A 22,462-nucleotide genomic window follows, 5' to 3' on the forward strand; every position below is an offset into this window, starting at 1 on the left:
CGCTGCGCCAGCCGAGCCATCGCGGGGCGCGGGTCCCGGTCCCGGGCCTCAGCTGGGAACGCTCGGGCGGTGCGTAGGGTCACCGAGCGGCGGGCTGCGGCCACAGGGTCGCCGCCCTGGATCGGCTGCAGCATGGGCGGTGGCGCGGCCGCGACGGGCAAAGGATGCTCCGCGGCTGTTCGCTCGGCCTCCCGCGGAACCCCCGCCTCCCCCGGCTAAGGGCTGGAGGCAGGACCGCGGGGCGGGGAGAGCAAGCCTGGAGGCTCGCGCAGCCACGTCCGTGGAGGAAGCCGGAGCCCAGGGGCAAAGCCTCCGGGATCGCGGGCTACGCTAGTCCCCCGAGAGCAGTTTGCTGCGCGCGCGCGCGGATCCCAGCGCAGGTCTCGGCTCCGGCGAAGCTTAGGCCAACCGAGCGGGCAGGCGGCGGGGTACCCGGCCGGCCTGCCGCCCACCCGGCTCGACTCTGGCCCGCGCCGCGCATGCGCTCCGTCCCCCCCTTAAAGGGCCAGCGCGTCCCCGCCGGGGCCTCCGCCTCCCGCAGCCATTCTTCACCCCCAAGTCATCACCGGGACGCCGGTGGGCGTGCGCTCCCCTCTTATCCCCTCTCTGGGAGCTGAGAAGCCGGAGCAGAGCTCCTGGAGGGTGGGGGCGTGGGAAGTATTCGCAACGTGCCAAAGCGAGCGCAAACTCCACGGAGATTCCGGGCTCGGAAGGCTAGCTGTTGGATACTTCCTAGGGAGACTGCCTGGCTGGGGCGCTCAGGGTCTAGAAACTAGACTGTGGCCTGGAAGTCCAGGGTCCTAGACCGGATTCAGTGGTCTGATTTCGCGTGGGGACGTCCAACAGATCACTGTCCTCTGTGGACCTCGGTTTCCCCATCTGTCAGCCGAGGTCTTCCCACTGGGTGAGCAGAGACTTCCCAGCGCGCGTGTTCCTTAGAGGAGGCTATCCAAAGGTCAGGATCACGATCTCTGCAAGTGAAGGCTTAAAAACCCATCCGCTTCCACCCCGTGACCTGCACCGGCGATAGCGGGGTGCGCCGGCTTCTCCCCTTGTGGGCCTCCCTGGACTCTGGGAACCCTGGCGCACACGACGGTGGAGGGGTGGGGGTTGGGTGCGGTGAGGGTGCTGCGCCTGGGTCTTAGGACCGTGACCCATGGGTGGCGATGGCTAGGGAGGATCAGCCGGCCCAGAAAAATGGCGAAAGTACGGGTCACTGTTGTGTGCAGGGCGTGGGGGGTGGGGGTGGGCAGGACTGCGGAGACCCAAGACACCCTCCCCCCTCCTCCCCATTCCACAAAGTGGTGCCATGAACCAGGAGCAAAATCAAGGAACTTGACCAAAACACCAAAATGAGACAGCTGGGGTGACGGTACATGCTTTGAGACTCTTCCCCTTGCCCCTCCACCAGCAGTTGGCGTGAAAAAGTAAATGCAGCTTCCTGGGCCCCCTGGCAGGCAGATTCAGCTTCTTTAGGCTGTGATTGCTGCTTGTTGTTTCTCAACGTCCCCAGGGCTGGGACTGAAAGGGCCTTGGAGAATCCCGAGGTACTCAGTGGTTAAACATCTGTTCCTTATAGTTGCCCCTGGTGTCTGAATCCTGGGGCCCCTAGATCCAGGAGCAACCTCTTGCTGCCTCCAGTGTCAGAAACCGGAGGTGATCAGAAATGGGAAGGGTCAATGGACTTCAAGAAAGCTGGTTAAAGGACTTGTCTGGTGGTCCAGTGGATAAGACCCTTCCCTTCCGATACAGGGGACATGGTTCAATCCCTGGTCAGGAAATTAAGATCGCACATGCCATGTGATGCTGCCAAAATGAATAAAGGCTAGTTAAGAGGGGATGCTTTTAAGATCTTGAGGCAAGAAGTATTGAATGCAGGAGGAGAAGGGGACGACAGAGGATGAGATGGTTGGATGGCATCACCAACTCAATGGATATGAGTTTGAGTAAACTCCCGGAGTTGGTGATGGACAAGAAGGCCTGGCGTGCTGCAGTCCATGGGGTTGCAATGAGTGGGACACGACTGAGAGACTGGACTGAACTGAACTGAGGCAAGAAGACTCCAAGCTGGTGGATACCACCAGGGACTGATAATTGCAATCTATTCGTTGTTTTGGTGGGGAAACCCAGCCTCAGAGAATCATTTCCTCAAGTCACACAGCTAATAATTTGAACTGAATTCAAATTTTCTTGCTTCTCCAGACACTTAGCTTTCATTAGGCATCTTGCCTCTTGTGCTAACTAAGTGGTTGTGGTTGTTTTAAAGTAGATGTGCAAGTTCTTTACCACTTTTCTCAGAAGATGGAGTCTAATTCCCTTCTCATTAATGTGGGCTGGATGTAGTGACAGGCTTTTCATGGATAGAAGGTGGTGGAAGTGATGGGATGACCCCTGAAGCCTAGGTCATTAAAAGGTGACATATCCTCTGTCTTTCTCCTTTAAGGAGGCTGTCTCCTACTCTCTGAGGACACCCACCCTGGGAGCCGAGCCGCCATGTTGTGAGGAAGCACAAGCCACACGGCAGAGGTGACATGAGGTGACCTGGCCGATACCTTCAGCTCAGCTCAGCTCAGCTTGGCTCTCGGGCAACAGCTGGCCTCAACCACTGGACAGGTGGTGAACTGAGCTGATTCTGGCCCCAGCCTTTGAGTCTTCCAACCAAGGTCCCAGATGTGGAGCAGAGACAAGCCAACCTCACTGTGCCCTGTCTGAATTTCTCTCCCACAAAAACTGGGAGATAAGAAGTGATCATTGATGTTTTAAGCCAGTAAGTTTTGAGATACTCTTGAGATTTTATTATTTATTACATTGATATTTATTATTGAGATACTTTATATTATACAGCATTAAGTAACAAATACTGTGGGTTTCCTGAAATGATAAATAGTAAAATAGATTGGGGGTATTTATTCAAACAGTAATACCTATTGAGCACCTTCTATGTGCCTGACTCTGTACTAGGGACTGGGGATACAGTGGTGAATAAGAGGGACATGGTCTTTGTCCTGGCAGGCCTGTGGTCTACCAGTGGAGGAGATGTTTAAGCATGATTCCAGTAGAGTGCTTTGCTAGATGCTTTAATGCACGGTACAGGAGTGCTTACCCCAAACAACTTTTTGGTCAGGTGGGTTGTTGGGGAAAGAAGAAATGAGTTGGCCACAAGGCCAGCATGGTCTTGGCCAGAGACTTTTCTGTAGTGTATTCTTAGAAGTTGTGAGGGATGGTGTCAGGCAAGGAGGGTGGGGCATGCAAATAAGTTAGAAAATGGCCAAACTGGAAAAGGATGTATCTAATGCTCTCTCATTTTAGCTGAAAGCCCAGAAAGGACTAGTGTCTTGCCTGGTGTCACACAGCTTGTGAACTGGGCCCAGATAATGTGTCTTGCCTCAAATCCTCTCATGATTCCCCTATACCAATGCCCGGAGAGCAATACTACTAACCAACACTTGAGTAACTCATTACTTGGCTCAAAGCTCTATGAATGTTGTCTGTCTTCACGAAAATGCTGGAAGAGGTTCAGTTCAGTTCAGTTCAGTCGCTCAGTTGTGTCTGACTCTTTGCGACCCCATGAATCGCAGCACGCCAGGCCTCCCTGTCCATCAACAACTCCCAGAGTTCACCCAAACTTATGTGCATCGAGTTGGTGATGCCATCCAGCCATCTCATCCTCTGTCATCCTCTTCTCCTCCTGCCCTCAATCTTTCCCAGCATCAGGGTCTTTTCAAATGAGTCAGCTCTTCGCATGAGGTGGCCAAAGTATTGGAGTTTCAGCCTCAGCATCAGTCCTTCCAATGAATACCCAGGACTGATCTCCTTTAGGATGGACTGGTTGGATCTCCTTGCAATCCAAAGGACTTTCAAGAGTCTTCTCCAACACCACAGCTCAAAAGCATCAATTCTTTGGCACTCAGCTTTCTTCACAGTCGAACTCTCACATCCATACATGACTATGGAAAAACCATAGCCTTGACTAGACGAACCTTTGTTGGCAAAGTAATGTCTCTGCTTTTTAATGTACAATCTAGGTTGGTCGTAACTTTCCTTCCAAGGAGTAAGAGTCTTTTAATTTCATGGCTGCAATCACCATCTGCAGTGATTTTGGAGCCCCCCAAAATAAGTCTGACACTGTTTCCACTGTTTCCCCATCTATTTGCCATGAAGTGATGGGACTGGATGCCATGATCTTAGTTTTCTGAATGTTGAGCTTTAAGCCAACTTTTTCACTCTCCTCTTTCACTTTCATCAAGAGGCTTTTGAGTTCCTCTTCACTTTCTGCCATAAGGGTGGTGTCATCTGCATATCTGAGGTTATTGATATTTCTCCCGGCAATCTTGATTCCAGCTTGTGCTTCTTCCAGTCCAGCGTTTCTCATGATGTACTCTGCATATAAGTTAAACAAGCAGGGTGGCAATATACAGTCTTGACGTACTCATTTTCCTATTTGGAACCAGTCTATTGTTCCATGTCCAGTTCTAACTGTTGCTTCCTGACCTGCATATAGGTTTCTCAAGACACAGGTCAAGTGGTCTGGTATTCCCATCTCTTTCAGAATTTTCCAGTTTATTGTGATCCACACAGTCAAAGGCTTTGGCATAGTCAATAAAGCAGAAATAGAAGAGGTCAGGACAAGTTAATTCCCATTTTATGGATGAAGAAAGGATGCGCGGCGAAGCTAGGCAACCTAAGTACTTAGTTCAGGAGCTGGCACATCAGTGACTTTGATGATGACAAGGGTGATGGTGATAATGATGCCTAGCTCACATCATGTATCACTGTGGTGATCATCACACTCCAGACTAATGTTCTGAAAACTAATACACAGATGCCTAGCTCACATCATGTATCACTGTGGTGAAACTCTGGACTAATGTCTTGGAAACCGATACACAGTGTCTTTATAGCAACACCAAAACTGATATTAATCTACTCCAACTCATTTTCTGTTCTTGTGACACTGAAGCTAGAGTAAAATTCCTGGAGAGGAGAATCTGGTTGACGTAGCTTGGGTCTTGGGCTCACCCCTTGGTGGGAGGAGGCCAGGGCAACTTCATTAGCTGTCCCCAAAAGACTGCAGGTGGTGGTGGAAGAGGGGCTGCCTTAAATGAAAATGGGATCCTGTCAGTAAAAGAAGGACATGGAAGTACACGGTTGTAGATGTGTTTATTAAGGATACTCTGTGTTTGCACTGTCCAATATGGTAGCCAGAGTCATGTGACTATTTGAATTTAATTAACATTGGATAAAATTTAAAATTCAATTCCTCAGTCACACTGACCACATTTCAAGGACTCAGTAGCCGCCTCCCATTTACAGTTACTGTTCTGAGCAGCACAGATTACAGAATATTTCCACCATTGCTGAAATTTCTATTAGACAGTACTGCTTTGGGATTATTACTTGGAATCCAGCTCTTTCTGCTCTTCTTTTATTCCATACATTGTGAATATGGAAATAGCCAAAAAGGCGAGTCAGACTCTTCATTCATTTATTCAGCAAACGCATACTAAGTGTCTACTCTGAATCATACATTATTTTAGGCTCCAGGATGCCTGGAAGGGATAATGGAGATATTTGGTCCAGTGGATCTCACATGAGAATCATCTGGGGAGTTCTTTAGAGTACTGATACCCTGCCCTTCCCTGGTGGCTCAGATGGTAAATAATCTGCATGCAATTCAGGAGAACTGGGTTTGACCTCTGGGTCACGAAGATCCCCTGCAGAAGGGAATGGCAACCCACTCCAGTATTCTTGCCTGGAGAATTTCATGGACAGTGGAATCAGGTAGGCTATTGTCCATAGGGTCGCAAAGACATGACTGAGACACACACACACACACATGCACACCACACCCTTCCCAGCAGAGATTCTGGTGAAATTGGGATGGGGCATGCTCACCCATAGGTTGGAACAGCTCCCTGACTGATGCTAATGTGTATCTGGGCTTGAGAAGCACTGCAATCTGGTCTGACCGGTGACGTGAGTTGCTTTAGATAACCTGAAAACCTGAGTCAGCGTGGGTCTGACCTCCATCCTGGGCTTCTTACAACAGAATCAGAGTTCTCCCTGCGTTTGGCATCTGTCTGAATCAAATGCACAGTTCTCAGAGAAGAATGAGTCTGCTCTTCTTTAGACCAAAAGGAGTCCAGTTCACTTCCGATAGAGTGCCAACAGAACTCTGGTTTTAAAATGCTTCTGTTTTAAGTTGTTTGAGTGGTTTTTTTGCCTGGAGCTGTGTTACTCAGCCAAGTTGGTGAAAAACCTGTATAAAGATAGCACCCTTTCCTGAGCCTCTACTATAGGTCTGTTCATTAATCCCCAGGACGTTTGGAAGGTAGGTTTTGCTAATATCAGTTTATAGATGAGCAAACAAAGGTGCAAAAAGATTGAGAATTATAACTCGTCTGACTTGGTACAGTTGGGATTCCAATCCCAGAGTTGGTACTCTTTCTCCTTCGCCACCCTGAGACTACCCCGTAGTTGAGAGTGCAGGGTGACTGGCAGACAGTGGTGCCCTGCTGTGGATCTGCGTGGAAAAGAAAGCTTTGTGCAGGTGAGATGCAGTCCTTTGTGGGTCAGGGGGAGTGCCAAAGCTGATGTGACCCAGACAGTGAGCTCAGAGAGGGTCCTGGGAAACTGGAGGGAAGAAAATTCAGAGATAAGACAGGGGAGGGGATTTGAATTGGAGTTCTCCTTTTCACGAATGGTTGTGCCTGGATTCCTTTTATTAAGGGAATTAAAGGGATTTGGAGAAAGCAGCTAAGAGCAGTGTTGTACCTGGAGCAGTTAGTGCTTAAACACCTAGAAATTATGGTGTATGTTTGGTGTGGTGGTAGGTTTAGTCACTAAGTCATGTTCAACTCTTGTGACCCCATGGACTGTTGCCTGCCAGCCTCCTCTGTCCATGGAATTCTCCAGGCAAGAAAACTGGAGTAGGTTGCCATTTCCTTCTCCAGGAGATCTTCCTGATCCAAGAATCGAACCCAGGTCTCCTGCGTTGCAGGCAGATTTTTTTTTCCCGACAGAGCTAAGAGAGAAGCCCATGTTTGGTGCGAGCATTACTATTCTTGGCCTGGATTCCTGGGGGCTGGCAGAGTGTCTGTGTCACCACGTATCTTTGCAATCTGAGACCCTGCCTGATGCTTCCTGGGCAGCCTGGCCTGGCCTCGGGGGGCTGCGAAGGGGCAGGACTATCGTGCTTATTCCAGAGAACTTTAATAGTGAGGGATGGAGACCGCGCACCCCTGCCATTCTCTGGGGCCACCTATTTAAGATCCAGACTGTGGAGAGCAGCAAGGGCTGGACTCAGAATGGATCAAGGTTCGTGTGCATGGCATTCAGCAGGTCTACGTGGGAGTGAAGCCACGACTGGCCATAGAAAGAGCAAAGGATATCACAGCCAGAAGGACCCTGCTCGTCCAGGTTTCATTTCAGAGTTGGGAAACTGAGGCTCAGAGAGGTGACGAGACTTGCTGAAAACTGAACAGCCTGTTATTGGCAGGGGCCACACTTGCATTGTCTCCCTTCTCGTCCAATATGCCTTCCCTGATGTCTTTTTTTAAAAATTATTTTTGGCTGTGCTGGGTCTTTGTTGCTGCCCGGGCTTTTCTCTGTCTGTGGTGAGGGAGAGATACTCTCTGGTTGCAGTGCATGGGCTTCTCATTGCAGTGGTTTCTCCTGTTGTTGAGCACGGGTTCTAGGGTGCATGGGCTCAGTAGCCGTGGCGTGTGGGCTCAGAAGCTGAGGCTCCCGGGCTCTGAGCACAGGCTCAGCAGTTGTGGCACATGGACTTAGTTGCTCTGAGGCATATGGGATCTTCCCGGGCCAGGAATTGAACCTGTGTCTCCTGCATTGGCAGGTGGATTCTGTACTGCTGAGCCACCAGGGAAGCCCCTCTTGATGTCTTCGGTATCAAGGACGAAGCCAGCAGTAGATGAGCCCTTGAGAGCTTTACAGTACAAAGGGATAGAGTTGGGCTTCTCACACTTGTTCCACAATGTGGCCGAGCTGGGTGTATCCGTGGGTAGATGTGGACGGGTGTGTGTTTAGGAAGGCTCTGTTTAATCTGGAGGATGGACTGGTGGCCTCTCCCACTTTCCAAGCAAATCATACTTATCCAGACTTGCTTCCCTCCTTTGTTAGGAAATTGGCGTTTCCTTTGACTTTGTTCTCCTTGTCCTGCGGCCTGGAGGTGTTTGGCTCCTGGCAGGTTATCGAGTTGGTCAGCTGGGTGGGAATGGCTAGATGGTGGTGGCTGCTCCCAAGCACTAGCCAAGGCTCTGGCTGTAACAGAAAGAATCAAAGTTCAACCTCCCTGCTCACTGGAAGGACCCAAGACCTGGTGACAACAAGAAGCAGATCCTGTTCTGAAATAGTGGTGCATCCTAAGGATTAAAGCAAAACCATTTACGGGTTGTCGGACTATAGGTCCATGAGGAGGGTTAGGCTTATTTCTTGAGCCCTGGCTTTCAGGCAAGATTTCACTTTAGTCCAGCCATTTCTGAGCACCTGCTTTGTGCATGGCATAGCCTAAGATTCTATAGGTGATGTAAAGATATGTAAGACATTACTACGGCCCTCTGGGTTGTGTCTAGGAAGACGAGACCCTATAACTTGCTGAGCACTTACCACATGCCGGGTGCTGTCTACAGAGTTTTATACCATCTTTACCATGACCTTGCAAATTAGGATTCCAAGTTCCATTGTCAGATGAGGAGATGGCCTCAGAGAAGCTAAAGGACTGTTTCTGGGGCCTCGCCAGCGGGTGACTGAGAGCCAGGTTTCAGAGGCTGTGTCCTTTCTGCTATCCCAGGAGGCCACCAGCTAACCACAACACCTGGCAGAGTCAGGCCAGTGCCCCAACACAGGCTCAAACGAGGTGTTTGGAGAGCATTGAGGAGGGAGAGATGCGCTCTAATCCAGGCAGTGGTGCTTGGTTTTAGGCACTGCTGGTGGTTGGGGCTGCACGGTTCTTGATTGTGATGAGCTGTCCTGTGCGTTGTGAGATATTTACAACATCCAAGGCCTCTACCCGCTGAAGCCAGAAGCAAGTCCCCACTTGTGACAGTCACCCCCATTGGCAACCACTGGTTTTAGGTAAGCAGAGCCCTTCTAGCTGGGCCTAGGAGGATCTCATTGATAAGACAGGATTTGGGTGATAAATAAAGGAGGGGAAAAGAATCATTTGATTAGTGTGTTCCTGCTTGACAAAGAGCGTCCACTCAGATTTTCCAGTTTGGCCTTCCCACTGGCCCTGTGACTCACTCTTGTCACATACAAAGCAAAGGATAGTCACATGAGTTGCCCCAGGACCTCAGTGCCAGCTGTGGGCTTCTCTTGGATGGAGCAGGTCCTCTATAGCCAGCTCCTTCCCGGCCTCAGTTAGTTCAGCCTGCACTTATTGCCCATTTTTTAACCTATGGCCCCTACTCTCCTTCCAGGGAACTTTTAGGAAATTTATTTCATCATCAACCCCCCACCGCATACCCAGCTAACGCCACCACCGAGTGCAAACACCTGCACTGATTGTGTTAAGGGCTTTGTAGCCATCACCAGCACCCCTTGAGGAAAGCGTTCTTATCATCGGCATTCTGAGGCTAGAAGAGGCGAAGCAGCATGTCCGAGTTCACACCTCTGCTAAGCGGCAGGACTTGGGCCGTGGTCGTGAGGAGTAGCCGGAATGCCCTTCCCACCCCATCCATCATACAGAGGAAGAGGAGGCCGTGTTTCTGGTGGATCCCCCCCCTCTGCCCCGTGAAGGGCAGTTATCAGGCTTGTGTGGCATTCGGCTGTCAGGGAGGGCTTCCTGCGAACAGGGCAGAGCGCCCAGTCGGGCTGCAAGACAAATGGGTGGCATATGTGCCCCAGATCAGCAGCATACAATGGGCTTGTTATCTCGCCTCTGCCAGCAATGAAATAACAGTCTATTATTATGGCAGGAGGCAGAGAATAAATAAACACATTTGGGGCTGGGTTCTGAGATCATTTTTCCCTTCATGCTGATCCCTTCTCTTTGGGATCATGACCCCTTTGGGACCATTAGATCCAGAAATTGAGGATTTTAGTCCCACAGAGTCAGACCAGCAGGTGCCAGTAGGTCCAAAATTATTCCTCGCAAGGAATCTTGAATTTTATATTATGTCCAGCTCCATCTCTTCTTGGTGCTGCAAGGAGACAGAAGGTGAGTGATGGGACAGTTGAGGCATCCCTGGAGATGCGAGAAAAGAGTATCCTGGCCTGTTCTCACAGGCAGAGCTATGTTTGAGACCACATAGACTGTCAAGTTCCAAGGTTTCATGGCCTCTTGCCCCTCTCTGCCTGATACCAGGGAGTAAAGATCCTAGGAGTGGGCCTTTCCTGGTGGTCCAAAGGTTAAAACTGTGCTGCTAATGCAGGGGTTCGATCCCTGGACAGGGAACTAAGATCTCATATGCTGCTCGTCCAAAAGATTAAAAGAGTGACCCTTTACTAATCAAGGGTGAGAGTTGGTTACTAAGCCCCTGAGCCTCCTTGCTCCACAGTAGGGTAATTTTAGGCACATTTTATATAATCTCCATAAGGGGCCCCCAGGACTGAGCCTCAGCTGCTCACAGTTTTACCCCTCTCATTAACAAACCACGACTTTTCTCCTTTCCTGTCACTTCCCCATTTGCTTACCAGTGCCTCAAGGGATCATTTCCTCAATAAGCAACCTGATTGGACTAAAGGAGCATCTTGGTAGCATTTTGTAGAAGTGCAAAAGCAGTGTCAGAGTGTGCATCAGAACCTGGGGACTCCTAATGGAATGAATGGCTGGGCCCCACCCCCAGAATTTCTGCTTTAGCAGCTCTGGACGAGATCTGAGAACCTGCATCGTTAACAAGTTCCCAGGTGATGCTGTGGCTGGTCCAGAGCTTCACTTTGAGAATCATGTGCTAAAGCATACTTTTCAAAAAGATAAAAACAGCTGTCATACATGTATAAAATGAATATGTGTTAAAGATTTATTTGTTATATAACGAGAGAACTAGGAAGTTGTTAAAACCAGTTAGGAGGAAAATTTGAACAGACTTATATAATCAGTAATATTGAGATGAATTTGCCAATGGATTTACTACTTAATATAGAGCAGCGAACTGGAATGGGGTTCAGTTCAGTCAGTTCTGTTGCTCAGTTGTGTCCAGCTCTTTGCGACCCCATGAATTGCAGCATGTCAGGCCTCCCTGTCTATCACCAACTCCCGGAGTTCACCCAAATTCATGTCCATCAACTTGGTGATGCCATCAAACCATCTCATCCTCTGTCGTCCCCTTCTCCTCCTGCCCCCACTCCCTCCCAGCATCAGAGTCTTTTCCAATGAGTCAACTCTTCACATGAGGTGGCCAAAGTATTGGAGTTTCAGCTTTAGCATCATTCCTTCCAAAGAACACCCAGGACTGATCTCCTTTAGAATGGACTTGCTGGATCTCCTTGCAGTCCAAGGGATTCTCAAGAGTCTTCTCCAACACCACAGTTCAAAAGCATCAGTTCTTCAGGGCTCAGCTTTCTTCACAGTCCAACTTTCAAATCCATAAGGAATGGGGTTAGTTTTTCTAAAAACTAGTGTATCTATATAGGAGAAATTAATTTTCACTTTCATGGCTAAGAAACATTTGCATTACTCTCAGTTTTTCTACAACTAAACGTCTATCCTTACAGGGTTGTAAACTAGCTAAGACCATATAAGGACAACCATAAGCCTGCATCTTTGTGGAATCTGACAATCTCCAGAGAGCCCCTGGATCATTTGGAGGGCTTGTGGAAACACAGCTTGCTTGGGCCACCCCCAGAGTTTCTGCCAGGGTTGAGGAGATTTGGAGCTCTGACTTCTTAAAAAGACTTCCAGCCGATCTTCCTGTTCTTTGCCCCACCTTCACCCTCACTTCCAGAGATTTCTGGTGCCTGATGTTTGGGGCAGGCTGTGTTCCTTCTTTCCCTAGCACTAAGTATTTAACTTTCTCTACTGGCTAAGCTGTCAGCTAATTGGCCATTTACTTTCCAGTGTCCAACGTTTTGTTGCTGTCATTTCCTCTCCTGTTGCTCTGTCATCGTGAGTTTATGATTCCCTCCTTTAAAAATCCACATCTCTTTGTTGCCATTTTTGTAGAGTTTCAGAAGGAAGCGGCACCCACGAAATCCATCGTCTTGCCTCATGAGCCCCGTCACAGCACTCTGAAATGTGCTGTGGCCTGATTATTATTGTGCCTGTTTTAAAAGTGAGGAAACAGACAGAATTTACTTGACCATGAATCGACTTTTTCAGATCCCATTCCATTCCAGGCTTTTTCCACAAGAAAGATCGTTCTAGTGTGTTCTGGTGTTCCAAGGCCCTTTCACAGCGTGTCTCTCATTGGCTCTTCGTTACAGTCCAGTGAGGCAAGCAAGGCAGATGTGAGAGTCTCCTTTTTATGAAGGAGACTGTGAAGACTGAGATCTGAAAGTGGAAGGGACTTGCCCAAGATCATACAGCTTAATGTGCTTTAAGCCTACTATTTCCAAGTTCAAGTTCCCAAGGTCAGGGTCCTTCCTCCTGATGACTCTCAGTTCAGTTCAGTTGCTCAGTCGTGTCTGACTCTTTGCAACCCCATGGACTACAGCACGCCAGGCTTCTCTGTCCATCACCAACTCCCGGAGCTTACTCAAACTCACGTCCATTGAGTCGGTAATGCCATACGACCATCTCATCCTCTGTCATCCCCTTCTCCTCCTGCCTTCAATCTTTTCCAGCATCATGGTCTTTTCCAGTGAGTCAGTTCTTTGCATCAGATGGCCAAAGTATTGGAGTTTCAGCTTCAACATCAATCCTTCCAATGAATATTCAGGACTGATCTCCTTTAGGATGGATTGGTTGGATCTCCTTGCAGTCCATGGGACTCTCAAGAGCCTTCTCCAATACCACAGTTCAAAAGCATCAATTCTTCGGCACTCAGCCTGATGACTCTAGGGCCGCTTTAAAGAGATTTTTATATAATAAAACATCTGTGTGTGTGTGTATGTGTGTGTGTGTGTGTGTGTCTGTGTTAGTCGCTCAGTTGTATTAGACTCTTTGCAACCCCATGGACTATAACCCGCCAGGCTCCTCTATCCATGGGATTCTTCAGGCAAGAATACTGGTGCGGGTAGCCATTGCCTTCTCCAGGAGATCTTCCAGGAATCAAACCTGGCAGTCCACACTGCAGGCAAACTCTTTACCATCTGAGCCACCTGATGGTGGCCTAAAACACCCAGTTACTCTACATATATTTATTGAATGCCTGCTGTGCACCTGCCACTCTGGGTGCTGGGCTTCTAAGGAAACGAGATGACCTGGAGTAGCAGATACTGCTGGTGCTACCCACACCCATGTCTCTCATCTCAGAGGTCACCTGCAGACAGCTCCTGCATGTGCTCGTGGCCTCCTGCCTCTCTGCCTGAGCTATCAGGGAGTGAGGATCTTAGGAGTGACCCTCGAATGATCAGGGGTGGGAGTCGGTGGATAAGCCTCTGAGCTTCCTTGCTCCACATGGGGTACTTTTAGGCACATTTTATACAGTCTCTACGAGGGACCTCCAGGACTGAGCCTCAGTTGCCCACAGTTTTATTACACTCCCCCTACCCCATTAACACACCATGGCTTCCTCTTTTCCTATCACTTCCCCATTTGTTATATGCCTTCTGGGATCACTTCCTCAATAAGCGACCTGCTCTCAAATCCTTATCTTAGGGTCTGCTTTTGGGTGGGGGGAGCCACACTAAAACCCTGGGCTTCTAAAATCCAATTCCCTGCCCTTTTCCTCCCACCCTGAGGACACAGTCACCTCTCCCCTCAATGGTATAAGCTGCAGGAAGGAAGGGACAGTGCTATTCATGCTGTATCACGGGTGCTTAAAAAACTGCTTGGTACATGGCGCATGCTCAAAAAAATATTTGTTGATTCCATGAATAATGAGTGTTGTTACACTGATCATAAGAGAGAGGAGTCCGAGAGACTCCCATGGAATGATGTAGGGGTAAAAAAGCAACAACGTCTGCCTCGTTTTTGTGTTTTAGAAGTACTGTTCATATCCTGAAGATTTCATTTTTGGCCATTGTCTCCCCCAGACCAGCGGAAAGAGGAAGGAGGTGGGAACCCGAGCTGTGGTCTGTGGCAGGCAGTGCTTGCCAGGAGCGGGAGGGTGCCTGTGAGGCTGGCCTCGGAGAAGCGGCTGTGAGTCACTAGCTCAGACTCAGAGGCAGCTGAAAGTGAGGCCATTAGCACCGCCGGGGACTGTTCCCAGGAAGAAGCCAGCTCTGACCTTAGTGTGTTCTGTGCAGGGGAATTCCTGTGACGCTGGAGGCGGGCAGAGAAGCTGAAGCAGAGCCTCAGCTCGCACTGAGCACCAGTCTACATTAACTCTCAGCAGTAGTTTCAGGAGCTCGTAGATTGGATGACATCTTGTGTTAAGTGTCTCAATTGCCTGAGGCTTCATCGAAGTATGTGCTTTTTGAGTTCTTTTTCCTTCTGAGGCCATCTGGTGGCTATTGGGGAAAATTCAATCTCAGACTGAGACGCTGGTGTTTTTTTTTTTTATAAGAGTTTATTCCAGACCAGTAATTCTCTTCTTGGCCTCTGGTGTGCCCCCCCCCTTTTTTTTGGCTGTTCTTGGTTCTATAGTCTCAGCATCTTGGTTAATCAATAGCTACTGGGAAAGATGCCTTACGGGCGTGTAGAATCCTGGCTTTCCAAAATGATGTGTCCTGTAGTGTTGGTGAGAAAGAATATCTCAGATTTGCATTAAGTTTCGTATTTTGCAAACTTTCCCCAGACATTATTTCCTTTAATTAGTATCTTTAATATTTGCCCACTACAATTGCCTAAAACATCACTTCTGTCACTTGACAAAACATACATAAGACCTGTTCACTAGAAGCAGCATATCATTGAAAGAAATTCAAGAAAACCTAATAAATTGAGAACTAGATCATTTTCATAGATTAGAAGACACAATACCATGAAGATGTCAGTTCTATCCAAATTCATCTTTAGATTTAGTGCAATCCCAATCATAATACTGGCAGGTTTTATTTTGTGGGAATGGACAGGCTGATTCTAAAAGTCATATGGAAATTCAAACGGCTGAGAAGAGTTAAGATAATTTTGAAGAAGAAAAAGAAAGCTGGAAGATGTATGCCAGCAAGATCAAGATGTATTAATATTGTAAATCTGGAGTACTCAGGACAGTGGGGTATTCCCACTTCTACTCCATTTTGTTTTAAGGTTTCCTTGTTTATGTGATTCTGAAGCCTGGGATGGAGACTGTGGGAGGCATAGAGGTCCCAGCGTACATCTCTGCTTTCTTTCAGTTGTCTAAACCAGGCTAGGGTAAGCCTTACTATAGGGTTTATGCAAGAACGATTACTGGTGACTCAGGGCTTCTACTGGAGATTCAGGCAATCCATTTTTCCCCCTGGAGTAAAGCACCCCTTTGTTTAAAACTCTGTGATGATTTCCCATTGGATTAAGGACAGTCTCAGCTCCTTAACTGGAGTTAAATAATCCTTCTGGCCCCTGCCTGCCTTTCCAGCCTGACTTTCTTCTACACTCACCAACCCTTTTGGACACCTTCAGTTCCTTAGCTACTCACAGACTCCAGTCCTGGGTTCTGACATTAGTAAGTACATCTTTTGCTTGGTGTGTTCTTCTTTCTCCTGATCCTCTGCCTGCCCTGTTTGGTCCACCCTTACTGGCCTTCCATGCTTAGGTTTAGACTTTCATTCCTTGGGGAGGGTGGATCCTGGCCTCCTTAGATTGGGCACAGTCCCCTTGTCACCTGCGCAAGCACCCACTGCTTCTCCCTCTTTAAAGCACCCTGTACCCTGGTTCAGTGTCTCTCCTTCCAGCAATGTGACAACAGGAACGTATCAGTCTTGTTCACCACCTCTTCACATGTCTCCTGTTCCTACAACAGTGCCTGGCACAGAAGAGATGTTTAATCAATATTTGTCAAACACAGGAATAAATACATGGATGTATAAATTAAAGAAACAAGTGAAACTGCCCGCGATGCGGGAGACATGGGCTTGATCCCTGTGTTGAAAAGGTCCCCTGGAGAAAGGAATGGCTGCCCACTCCAGTATTCTTGCCCGGAGAATTCCATGGACGGAGGAGGCTTGCGGGCTACAGTCCATGGGATAACAAAGAGTCGGACACTGACTGAGCGACTTAACACTTTCACTTCTTTCATAAATTAAAAACTCATACTTGAAAGGCTGACTTTGTACAATCAAATCTCTTAAGTCTCGACAAACTTCACAGTTGGGCAAAGACCAGCAGCTGATGACATGCTGGTGCCACGAGTGAAACTAGAAGTGCTGCTTCGGGCCTTTCCCCAGTTGCCAGAGTCTGCCCTCTTGTCTAAATGCTTGTCAGACCGGGCCAGAGAGTGGCTGGGACATAGCTGACCATCTCCACCCCTGGAGCAGTAAAGCCAGTGTGGGCTCGCTGTGTCGTCTTTGTGTGTGGAGCACAGAGTGTGGACCCATTCACTCTGGTAGGCAGGAGAGAGACTTTGTTCTGAGAATCAGAGGTTTTGTCTCGTGGTGAGTTATAGCAGGAAGCCACGTGATGGGCGAGACCAGGCCGTGTCCATCACGTAATGTCCCTGGAAGGCACTGCCTCTCGGGCTGTGTTGGCGGTTTTGCGTGTTGGCGTTGCATAAAGTAAGCCACGTGCTTATGTTTACCAATTTATTTGTTCACATAGTTTTTCATTATGATGAAAGAATAAGTCTTCAGTATGAAAAATTTAGAAAATGCAGTCAGACAAAAAGAAGGAAATAAAAATCAAGTAATTCCATATGGAATAGCTCTGGGAAGCATACAGCCTAGGGCCTGAAAATGTTTTCATTTCAATTTCTCTTAAAATAAGAAGAAAAAAATGAACATATAACAATGAATCTAGCGTGGATCCTATTCATCTTTATACTGGTGCCATCAAAAATATAACTTTCAGGGCTTCCCTGGTAGTCCAGTGGTTAAGAATCCGCCTGCGAATGCAAGGGACACAGATTCCATCCCCCGTCTGGGGGGATCCCACATGCTGAGTCTGAGACACCAAAGCTTCGAGTCTGCTCAAGGGTCCTTTGCCCCAGATGTGGCATAGACACAGTGGGCATCTAAAGGAACATGCAACAGAGACACTGGGGCAACCAAGCCGGTGCCCACAGCTCCTGAAGCCCGCACTCTAGAGCCCGTGAGTCGCAACTACTGAAGCCTTTTCTCCCGAGACCTTGTGCTCAACAGCAAGAGAAGCCGCCTCAATGAGAAGCCCACGCACTGCAACTAGAGAGCAGCCCTCGCTCGCTGCAACTAGACAAAGCCCATCTGTGGCAAAAAAGAGCCAGCACAGCCAAAAATAAATAAATAGCTAAATAAAGTAACATTATCATTAACAAATACATATAATTTTCAACATTTTTTTGGCGAAGGAAGACACCCATGAAAGCAAGATTTCCTAAGGCCCACAAATGTCATGATGTGATGCTGGTAGAAATAATCACTTTTAATATTTTGTTGTTACCTCCCAGTGCACCTGTATCCTGTTTATGCAACACATGTTTACACAGATGTATATTTATATTGATTTTACAAAAATTTTTAAAAATACATTTCCTCAGATTTATATATATATATTTAATAACAATGTATTGTTGTTTAACATGCCTTTCCACATTATCAAATGCTCTTCTAAATTGTTTTTCTTAAATTCAAATAAATTTTTAATTATAGAAATAACACTTTCAACATCCTTCTTCATGCCTGCATAGTATTCCAATGAGTGGAACCTATTTTTGTTGTTTCCAGGCTTTTTCTATCATCAACGACAGTAAGATAATCATTCTTACAGCAAAATCATTGAATCTCTCCATGATTATTTCCTTCGAGCAAATTCCTACATGTATCATTTTGAACTTCATGCACTATATATATATATTAATAACGGATAAATCCGAGTGCAACTTGAATCTTCTATGAGAACTGCTGTAAGACACCCCAGGCCTTTGTCTTCCCCGTGCTGATGCTGCAGCAGCCTCTCCTTGCTTTAGGCTGGACATGTGTGAGTGTGTGATCACGGGAGCCTGGGGAACCCCTGTGTCCTGAGGTCCCCTCTCAGTGTGTGATGGTAACTCAGCAACTATTAGTCAAATGAACCAGTGGATGAATGTATACTTGGTGTGAACGTCAGTTCACAAACTCAGATAGTCAAGAACATTAAATTCTTTGTATTAAGTCAACTTGGGTTTATCCCACGTGTTGAACTGGTGAGAAGTTAAATTTCAGTGATTATTGAGTCTCCCCCACAGCACCTGTCTTTTCCAGGTAGATCTTGAACCCTTAAGCTCTAAAACCTCATCTGAAATACTCTGCTTGTCCTGAGTCTCACTGGCTACTCTGAGACCCTGGTGTCTGTCTTGCATGTTCCTTTAGATCCTTGCTGTGTCTATGCCACATTTGAGGCAAAGGACTCTTGAGGAGACTTGAAGGTTTGGTGTCTGGGGCTCAGCACCCCTAGGTATACCAGTTAGCCATCCATCCCTTCAGGTCTTGCTGGAAAGAGATGCAAGGCTCTACACTGCAGACTGGAAGATTCTCTCTTGGTACTCTTACTATGAGGACATACCTCTTCACTACATTTTCTTAGTTCTTGTCTCTCTCCTCTTCAACCTTTCCACCCCCCAAAAAGCAAAGGAGGCATTGATTTACAGCTCTCTTGCTTTCTGTGCTGCAAAATCCAGAAGGTAAGCAATTTCAAAGGGCCTGACTTCTGGCTTGAAATCAGAGGAAAGACAAATACAGTGGAGAGAAAACCCAAGCTAGAATCTGCTGTAGATGGAATCATGAAATGTTGATGTTAACAGTGATACCTTAAAAAAAGAGACTCCTTGTTATAGTCATGCAATTGCCTTTGGGACAGGCTTAGAAGTGCTCATCTCAGCACTGGAGAAGTGGGAACTCTGATGTCATTTAAGTAACTTCTGCATTTTGATAGTAAGAACAAATCCCACAGATGCATACTTGAGCAAAAAAAGGTGTTTTTTCTTGTTCACATTTTTTGATCCCCCCTCACCCCCATTTTGGGATTGATGTTCTCCTATGCAAAGCAGACCTGTATTCTTGCAGAGTTCCCTTGGCATTGAGTTATGTGGGAGTGAGACGGTGGGAAACTGTATGATTTTGAGAGGAAGTTGGCTTTTGTGAAGGCTTTGTTTGGAGTGTGCCATAACTGCACCTGCATTTCTTGCAGTGTCTTACAAAGAAACTTCCTTTTGAGAGTCAAAATGTTTCAACTGAAGTTGTTTTCAATCAGAGGGAAATGTTTGAGAGCTCAGCCTTTGTTAGCTCAAGAGCATTGTTTCATCCATGGTGACTGAAACAGTAATTTCCTTTGGGAAGCCTTTGCCATTGAAACAAACTTTGATTTTAGAAGCAAATGTTTCGACTTTAAAGGTGGCATCCAAGAGTCACAGCTTCTTCTAATAGCTCCCCGGCCATTTATTGTAGTGCTGTTGTAGAAAGATTCTTGGGCTTGAACAAGGAAACCTGCTCGGCTAATGTTGAGAGTGTTGAGAGGCGGTGTGGTTCAGCAGTGGGGAGCAGACCCCTTACAGCCTGGCTGGGGGTTTTGCAGTCCTCACTGTGCCGCTTCCAAGCTGCAATCTTGGGCAAGTCATGTAATTGTTCTGGATCTCAGTTTTCGCATCTATAAAAGGGGGGTGATGATAGTATGCACTTCCCAAGATCGCTGTAATTACTAAAGAATTAATGTAATAAAAAGCCCTTCAGTCAGTTCAGTCAGTTCAGTCGCTCAGTTGTGTCTGACTCTTTGTGACTCCATGAATCACAGCACGCCAGGCCTCCCTGTCCATCACCAACTCCCGGAGTTCACTCAAATTCATGTCCATCGAGTCAGTGATGCCATCCAGCCGTCTCATCCTCTGTTGTCCCCTCCTCCTCCTGCCCCCAATCCCTCCCAGCATCAGGGTCTTTTCCAATGAGTCAGCTCTTCACCTCAGGTGGCCAAAGTACTGGAGTTTCAGCTTCAGCATCAGTCCTTCCAAAGAACACCCAGGACTGATCTCCTTTAGGATGGACTGGTTGGATCTCCTTGCAGTCCAAGGGACTCTCAAGAGTCTTCTCCAACACCACAGTTCAAAAGCATCAATTCTTCGGTGCTCAGCTTTCTTCACAGTCCAACTTTCACATCCATACATGACCACTGGAAAAACTATAGCCTTGGCTAGACAGACCTTTGTTGGCAAAGTAATGTCTCTGCTTTTGAATATGCTATCTAGGTTGGTCATAACTTTCCTTTCAAGGAGTAAGCGTCTTTTAATTTCATGGCTGCAATCACCATCTGCAGTGATTTTGGAGCGCCCCAAAATAAAGTCTGACACTGTTTCCACTGTTTCTCCATCTATTTCCCATGAAGTGATGGGACCAGATGCCATGATCTTCGTTTTCTGAATGTTGAGCTTTAAGCCAACTTTTTCACTCTCTTCTTTCACTTTCATCAAGAGGCTTTTTAGTTCCTCTTCACTTTCTGCCACAAGGGTGGTGTCATCTAGAGAAATCTAATAAGGGCCATAGCTTAGTATTGTATCCATATTAATTTCCTGGTTTTGATTGTACTGGGACTACATAGGGTACTATTATTGAAGCAAGCTGAGCAAAGGGTACACAGGAAGTCTTTACTATTTCTATGTGAATCTAAATCTATTTCAGAGTAAGAAGAAAGAGCACCTGGAGGGGGACTTCCCAGGTGGTCCAGGAGTTAAGACTTCGCCTTCCAATGCAGGGGGTGCGGGTTCAATCCCTTGTTGGGGAACTAAGATCCCACTTGCCTGGAGGCCAAAAAAGCAAAATATAAAACAGAAGCAATATTGTAGCAGATTCAATAACAACTTTAAAAAAATGGTCCACCTAGAAATATCTTTTCAAAAAAAGCACTTAGAGGCACTATATTTGATTGTGTGATTCTTTGAATAAGGTTTGTCTTTGACATGAGGCTGTAAGTTCTCTAAAGTTGCGGCCCATGACTGCCCACCCCCAGCACCTAGCCCCGTGCCTGGCTCATAGAAGGCCTTCAGTAAATATTTGAATGAATACAGAAGTTGAGATGCTGAAGGGGCTGGCCAGTAAGTGCCTACACAACCAAAGAGACACAACCACTTCCTGTATCTGGGGAGTGGGAGGAAAGAGGCAAGAGGGCCATGCATGGATTTTTAGCGGAGACTTCAACACACACTCATGCTCATACACATACACACTGCAAATTGGAAAAGTAGTTTGAGCCCATGGGGAAGGGGATATTTCCCCCCTACTCTTCTTGAGTTCTTTGGGCTGGTCAAATAATTAAATTGACACAAAGCAGACGAGCAGGAGAAAGGGGAAAAAAGCAATTTAATTTGTATGTGTGGAGGTTTCATAGAAATAGGGCCCCTGGAATGACTAAAGCAGATTGTGTTTATATCATTTTTCGACAAGGAAATAATTTTTTTGTGAAGATTAAACAAGGGGCCTTGTGCTTGGGATAGCAGACCAATGAAGAAGTGACAAAAGTTGTTTATACTGTTTTCTTAGCCTTGAATTCCCTAACTCTGGTGATAAGAAAACTTTCTATGCTCCTGGCATAAGGAGGATACTTTCCCATGGGAGATTTATTTCCTCCTTTCAGGGGGGAAAGAGAGGGTGTTGTAGTGTTTTTTATATTATTTTTTCCCCCACTGGCTGTTTCCTAGGTAACTTTAATTCAAAATAATCACTGCGTCATAGCTTGAGGCAGCCTGCTCTGAGTCCCAGCAAGTCCAATGCCAGAATTGATGGTACACAGGGCAATGGCATACCATCAGGATCACCAGGTGATTCCTACAGTCAAGTAATGCAGCGGGCGTTCCTCAGAGCTGCAGGTGACCACAGGAACGTGGGATGGACCAATATTATCCAAATCCTGGGTGGCTTGGTTTGGCAAATAAGTGTAGATATTGTAGGGGAGGCGTAACTTTATCTCTACCCTTTTAGGGTCTCTGCTGGCCCCGAGAATTAAACTGACATAAGACAGAAGCACAAGCTGGAATCAAGATTGCAGGGAGAAATATCAGTAACCTCAGATATGCAAGTGACACCATCCCTATGGCAGAAAGCGAAGAAGAACTAAAGAGGCTCTTGATGAAAGTGAAAGAGGAGAGTGAAAAAGTTGCCTTAAAACTCAACATTTAGAAAACTAAGATCATGGCATCCAGTCCTATCACTTCATGTCAGATAGATGGGGAAACAATGGAAACAGAGATTTTATTTTTTTGGGCTCCAAAATCACTGCAGATGGTGACTGCAGCCATGAAATTAGAAGACATTTGCTCCTTGAAAGAAAAGCTATGACCAACATAGACAGCATATTAAAAAGCAGAGACATTACTTTGCCAACAAAGGTCCA

General features: G+C 47.1%; 1 long non-coding RNA gene across 4 annotated transcripts in view; it reads left to right on the forward strand.

The window, feature by feature from the left end:
• Nucleotides 1-512: 512 nt before the first annotated feature.
• Nucleotides 513-22,462, forward strand: part of LOC112587784 — a 117,308-nt gene continuing 95,358 nt past the window's right edge. For 2 of the 4 annotated variants that reach the window (XR_006542616.2, XR_003112222.3), the window contains exons 1-2: nt 515-904; nt 2,444-2,767. This is a non-coding gene — a long non-coding RNA (uncharacterized LOC112587784). Of the gene's footprint in view, nt 905-2,443; nt 2,768-22,462 lie in introns of all 4 variants that reach the window. The other 2 variants (XR_003112221.3, XR_006542615.2) reach the window with 2 other exon arrangements.

The sequence above is a fragment of the Bubalus bubalis genome, chromosome 11 (assembly GCF_019923935.1).
Source record: "Bubalus bubalis isolate 160015118507 breed Murrah chromosome 11, NDDB_SH_1, whole genome shotgun sequence".
In the NCBI taxonomy this organism is placed as follows: Eukaryota; Metazoa; Chordata; class Mammalia; order Artiodactyla; family Bovidae; genus Bubalus; species Bubalus bubalis.